Here is a 6058-nt window from a genome sequence, read left to right as displayed (position 1 = left end):
CACATTTTCTCCCTGTGCAAACACCAATGAGCTCAGCTCCTTGTAGCAGACAGCAAGTGCTGTCGGTACACTAGGACAAGCTGCTGTCACACACCTAGAATAGCTGAGTGCCTTCTGCCTTTTTCTCCCTGTACTTAAGCACTCTTAGTCTTTTTTTCTCAACCAGAGTTTCAAGAAACTTTCTCAACCTTATTTCTCTAAGAAACTCACACCGTGAGGATGGTTGCAGTTTTACATGCGTTTCAAAAATGATTCAAGGCAGAGTGACAGAACTGGAGAAGCAGTACGAGTGCGCCCTCTCCTTTTCTGTCAGAAATACTTGGTTTGGAAGCAGCGGTGCAGATCCGGGGCAGTGGACATGAGGCAGAGGAGGGAGGGCGAAGGAGAACAGGAAAAAGCCCTACCTTGTTCTCCAGCCTCCCTTTGCAAGCCTTGCAACGAGTACCATGGAATAAAGCTTTCTACAATGGAAATCTGTAGCTGTGCTCTGAAATACTTCCCTGTGAGTTCTGAAACAAGCGACACAGGTCCTACGGAATAACATTTTAATCAAACACTGTTAATTCACAGTTGAACGGCGTGAGAGGAAACAGCTGTACAACAGCATCCCAAATACAACTGCAAATTGAGCTCTACCACCTCGGCAAGGGCACGCTCGTGTAGGGAGGTCCTTGCTCGGGGGGGAGGATGCTAACCCACAGGCTCTTGCTGCAGGCAGCAGCGACCGCCCTCCGCTGCGACACGAAGCGGCTCCACCGCAGCGGCCGGAACCCAGCGCCGACGGCTTTCCCACCAGTCTGTCTCCTGCAATCAGACACGGGTTTTCTGCGGCAGCCGCCCGTTACTTTCCACAGCATCTGCTCCAGAATTGCGGAGTGGCATTTGACGTTGCCAAAAAATAGTTGGTATCTTAACAGGTACCGCGTAGGTGCTTTCGAAAACACTACGTTTCACACCCTTTTTTCATTCAGCTTTGTCACAACTTCACATAAGCATCCAGCAAATGAACTGAAAAGTAAGAGATGAAATAATGCAATACAGATAAAATTACAGATTCTCAGACATAATAGCACACACTAAGTCAAATTTTCAATTTCCAGTTTAGCTGGAAGGAGATCTTGTACAGAAAGCTGTTGACATAGACCTGAATTTTAAGGAAAAACACAGGTGGCTATGAACACATGTACAAATAGGGTAACACATGCAAAAAGAGATCCTCAACATCCTGAAAAACTGAAGAACTTGCTTGATCATCAATATTTCTGTATGTAGTTTTTCAGTGTGCTCAGTTTTCAGAAAATAGGTTGACTCTTAAGTTTTAAAATCAGTCTACCCAACTCTTGCATCACAAAATAGCTCGCTGTTAATTTATACTTTGGCCAAATAATTTAAGTTTCTGAAAATAAAAATTTCTTCTTAGAATACCAGGAAGCACTCACCTTAAAACTACACTGACAGACAGATTCTCTACCTTTACTCTGGAACGGCTGAACTGTAAGCCTGACCGCGTGTATTTCTATGCACGTAGCTAACAGCTAGAACCAAATATGAACGAAATCATAGTTTTGTAGTACTTGGGCCTTTTATTAGTTCTTGACAGATTTTCATTTTACGATATATGAAAACGGACAGACATTCAAATTAACACAATGAATATACAAATGGAGTAATTTTGGGTTTGTTTTGCAGCGGGATGATGAAACCCAGTCTGAACACGATCTTGGGATGCACTGGCATGGCAAATATTCCTAAGTGTTCAAGCACAAGATTTGTTCCACATCAGCTGTATTTACCAGCTACAGACAAGTAGCATACGACTATACAATTTTGCTATGGGTGAATAGATGTAATAACCCTAAGCATTCTACATTACTCCTGTTCGAGCCCAGAATTTGGGACATGTACATTCCATCTTCGTGGTACTTCTCTGCTCAGCTTAGGCGCGATGAGTATCACCTCTATTCATATCTGAACCTGGTAATAACTGAACTATCATCTCTCTGATGAAATGAACCGACGTGCTGAAACTATTTAGGAACTTCTGATCCAATTCTGCCCTGAAGACTCTGACCCTTTGCTATCTGTGGCAGTGCCAGGACTTTTTTGGTTTATCAGTAGTACCCGTGTTACTGTTCTTTTAAGATTTTTCATAGCATCAGTCTTACAGCATTCTGTGCCCTTTTATGAAATCTGACCTTAGTAATTTTTGATGCCCACTAATGTTTCAGTTTTTTTGCAGGTTACAAATGTGAGCCACACAACAATCCTGTTTTGTTTTTTTTTTTTTTTTTTTTCTGAGTATTACGACCAAAGGCTCCGCTGCTGTGGCATTGAAAAATGCATGTGACAGTCCTTCCGGTATGACAAGATGGTTCCTTTATGACAAAAGAATATTTCACAGCTTGAGGATAAGCAACAATAAGACATTATTTTCAAGATGGTAATCTATTTCCAATAGAATTATAATAATCAATATTTTGTTAAAAGTCCAAGGCTAGATTAGTTTTAATGCAAATTTAGAGGTTACTTCTAAAAATCTGTATGAGATTTATAGAGACAGCTGTAAACAAACTGTCACAGCAGGCAAGTATTAAACATAAAGAGATGAGACGTCTTACAGAATTCTTTTCGAAGATTTCTCCTCTCCTTTATGCTTCCAAGTGTTTAAAAGCCCCCCAGCATGTCAGCTTCTGTCATCTTTCTCATGAGAAGAGAGAAAATTGCACTTGAGATTTGAAATTTTTGACATTTTCTACTGTGTAGTCTCTTCAAAACCCCAACATTTTTATCAAAAAATTTGAAAGAACCTTCACTTTGCCATCCCAATATTCCACTGAAACACTGCACAATATTTCTGTATGTTAGAACATAATGACTATTGAAGAATTGGGCCAGTCAGTACTGAAAGAATTAAACTGAAGCAGATATTCAAGCTTATATTCCACAGTTTGCATCCAGAATTACTCGTGGATACCATTAAGGCTTGCTTGACTCAGTCTGTAACATAATACTGTATTTTAACTTCCTAAAGAACTCAGTGGAAATTCTTCACATCTTGAACATAAGAAGTCCTTTGTTAAGTTTTTGAAAGCTGAATCACAGTGTTCATCCTATCAACTATGTCCAACACCATTAGAGATGATACCCAAGAGAAATACGTGCCGTGGTAAATAAAAACACTTGATTTCTTACCTGTGCACTTCCTTGATAGGTGCAATAATCACAAACTGCAGAGGCATACAGAGGAGGTAACATGGCTTCGTGATGTTCTTATTCCTGCCTCGTTTAAGCCTCTGTCCCACAGAATTACCCCAGTATGAATTTATCCTTTGAATCCTTCCTTTGTGCAGAATGCTACAGAGATGTGCATTAAGAAAGATATCAGAGCTTTCAGTACAACCTTCCATCGTGACTGTTTTTTTGAGAATGAAATTAGTTAGAATTTGTGGTTCAATGCTGAAACATGTACCTCCAAGAATGAACCATCGTTCTTGGTGGTAAAATTCTGATTGTAAAATATAAATCTGTTTAACTCGGATGCGTTTTGTATTTACAGATTTGATTGATCTTTGATTTGACTTCAGATTTTATCTTACCAGAACATTCAGATTTGGGATGATACTTATGAGTAAATGAAAGGATCTAAGCTTTTGGACAGCTCACAGTATGTTCTAAACTTAACAGTTTGATACACACGAATTCAGGATTCTTGCTGACCTAATCATTAGTTATTATATTGCTTTGATGGTAAGATGCAGTGCTGCTGGGGAAAATGCAAGCTTGAGTATGAAAAATGGCAGAAAGTGTTCCATACATTTAGTTTACCTACACATTCTTCCTTTTTAAGCAGGAGATGACAGTGAGGAGATGTGGTTGTTGGAAAGAAATCAGCAGAAAAAGTACTCCAGGTCCTCATACTACAAAGAAATGAAAGTGGAATTAGAGACGCTGTCTCTGGAGAAAAAAAAATAAAAATTTATCAGCCCAGATTTAAAACTGTTGAACTCTACAGCCCAGGTAATTGTAGCTGGTCCTTAACACTTCAACATTTAAAGAGTTATAAATGTGATCACACAGTGTTCCAATCTGAAAATAAAATAAATTTCAGTATACAACAGTGACTTCTGAGAAAGGAAATAATCAAATTAAGTTAAACTCACATTTTGAACAGGCTTTGACATAGTATTGCACAGAGCATTTAACAAGAAACTCCTAAACTTCTCTTGCTTTATAGTACTCATTTTAGTAGCTGACCATCTATATGACTGTATTTGCACAAGACAAATGATTCTTCCTGCACTGTCCAATACTTAACTCTGTATTTCACTCTGCAGAAGAGTTAACATACTGCCTGTATGATTTTATTTCCATTGAAGTGACCCCTGTGACCAGAGCAAATCCCAGAGCTGTTGCCCAAGAAGAATTCCTAATCATCTCCATGAAAGGACAGACTCTGCTACTCCTAAACACATCACATTTTAGCTTATTTGCTCCCAGTGATTTTAATGAGAATGCCTGCTCACTAATAAACTGACAGCAGCACAATCCAGCTGTCAAACTGTTAGCCGAGCTCTGCAACTCTGTAATGAGATTTATAAAATTCTATACCTTAGTTGCAAGAGCAGAAATTCTAGTAGTCGTCATGTCAGACTTCACTGTCACACTATAGGCTCTGAATTAAGATTGTATTTTTCTCTTTTTATCCAGCATTCTACTTTCCATATATGTGTGGATCAGAAGAAGACATGACTAATACACTGCTTGAAGTTGCTCACTCATGGCCGAGTATTTTCTTGTACTTTGGAAAAATTCAAATTGGCAGTAGGCACTAATGCCAACCTGCCCTCGTTCAAGATTTAAGTTAGAACAGGAGGCCCACTATGGCAGAGATGAGAATTTTCCTTTCTTTCTGCATTCCAACAGAGAGGCACACTAGTCACGCCGAGGGAAAGGCAGAGCTGAAATAATAAATAAAACCTTGGTTCTCCCCTTTTGTTTGAGCAATGACTGACTAGTACAATTAGATCACTTGCACAAACCGGGAGATACATCATCCGTATAGGTACCATAACATGAGCAAGGAAAGTGGGGTGGGGGCAGGAGGTGAGAGGGGGAAAATACAGTTACTAGTAGGAGAAGGGAAATGGGTCCAGAATCCCTGAGGTTAAAAGGCTTTGAGTACGTGTGGGTGTGTGTCTGTATGTTGATACTATGGAGATCCTTAATAATTGCTTTGTAAAAGCTTGACCTTGTGACAAGAATTAGGCTCTCAAGGATCTCGTAATACCCCAAGGTTAATGGTCCTGACTGGTTTCTCACAATCTTTTCTATCTCCCCACCCTCATTAGGGATGGATTTTGCAAGCATTCTTTGAGAGGTGCACGGCTCATTAAGCCTTTTTTCATTAATCTGCTCCAAATTGGTCTTGATATGATCCCTGCCTTCCACTGCAATTGGCTCGGGAGCTGAATTATCCCTGACACTTGCTCCTTTTGGCAGGATCTTAGCGATAGGGTACCAAGGATCAAGTGGTTTAGAGTGTTAAGACTCACGCATTGCTCAGGCTTAAAAATGACAGAACTGCCTGATACCATTGTTTTGCTGAGATTTTTGTCATTTGAACTTACACAGTTGTGACGTACAGAATGTAATCATTCTGATTATATCACTAACTCGACTGAAAATGTGGTTTTGTGTATGAAAATTCCTGTTTCAGTTTGCTTACATTTAACAGTAAGTGATTTAATCTAGACTCTAGGCAACTTTAAAATATATACTTATGTTTAGATTTAATATGAAATTATTAAACCTGGTCAAAGATTTTTCGTTTAAATCCTCTGTCTGAACTACTGTAGAAAGTAAGAACCTCCAGCTTGTGATTTATTTTTAATTATTTTAAAGAGGAACAGTATTTCATTTGAATTGATTCGTTTGAAGGAAGCTTTATGATGACAATAATCTTACAAGCTTCCACTTCTAAATTTCAACTGCTTTCAACACAGAAAGTAAGGTTTTTATGTTTTCAGTGCTGGTAACTGGAAGTAATTGCTTGTTCCTT

The 6058-nt window shown here is 39.1% G+C and overlaps 1 long non-coding RNA gene across 2 annotated transcripts; it reads right to left on the bottom strand.

Annotated features, from left to right (window-relative positions):
• Positions 1 to 531: 531 nt before the first annotated feature.
• On the bottom strand, positions 532 to 5665 carry LOC116962855. 2 transcript variants are annotated; one of them, XR_004407851.2, is made up of 2 exons: positions 3826 to 5665; positions 532 to 3354 (listed from the first exon to the last, which is right to left on the bottom strand). It is a non-coding gene; the product is annotated as an uncharacterized LOC116962855 (long non-coding RNA). The 2 variants fall into 2 exon arrangements; XR_004407852.2 differs by having other exon boundaries at positions 3830 to 5665.
• Between the last annotated feature and the right edge of the window lie 393 nt (positions 5666 to 6058).

The sequence above is a fragment of the Tyto alba genome, unplaced genomic scaffold (genome assembly GCF_018691265.1).
Source record: "Tyto alba isolate M040663 unplaced genomic scaffold, T.alba_DEE_v4.0 Super-Scaffold_23, whole genome shotgun sequence".
NCBI lineage: Eukaryota > Metazoa > Chordata > Aves > Strigiformes > Tytonidae > Tyto > Tyto alba.
This window is presented reverse-complemented; position numbering and strand designations above follow the sequence as displayed.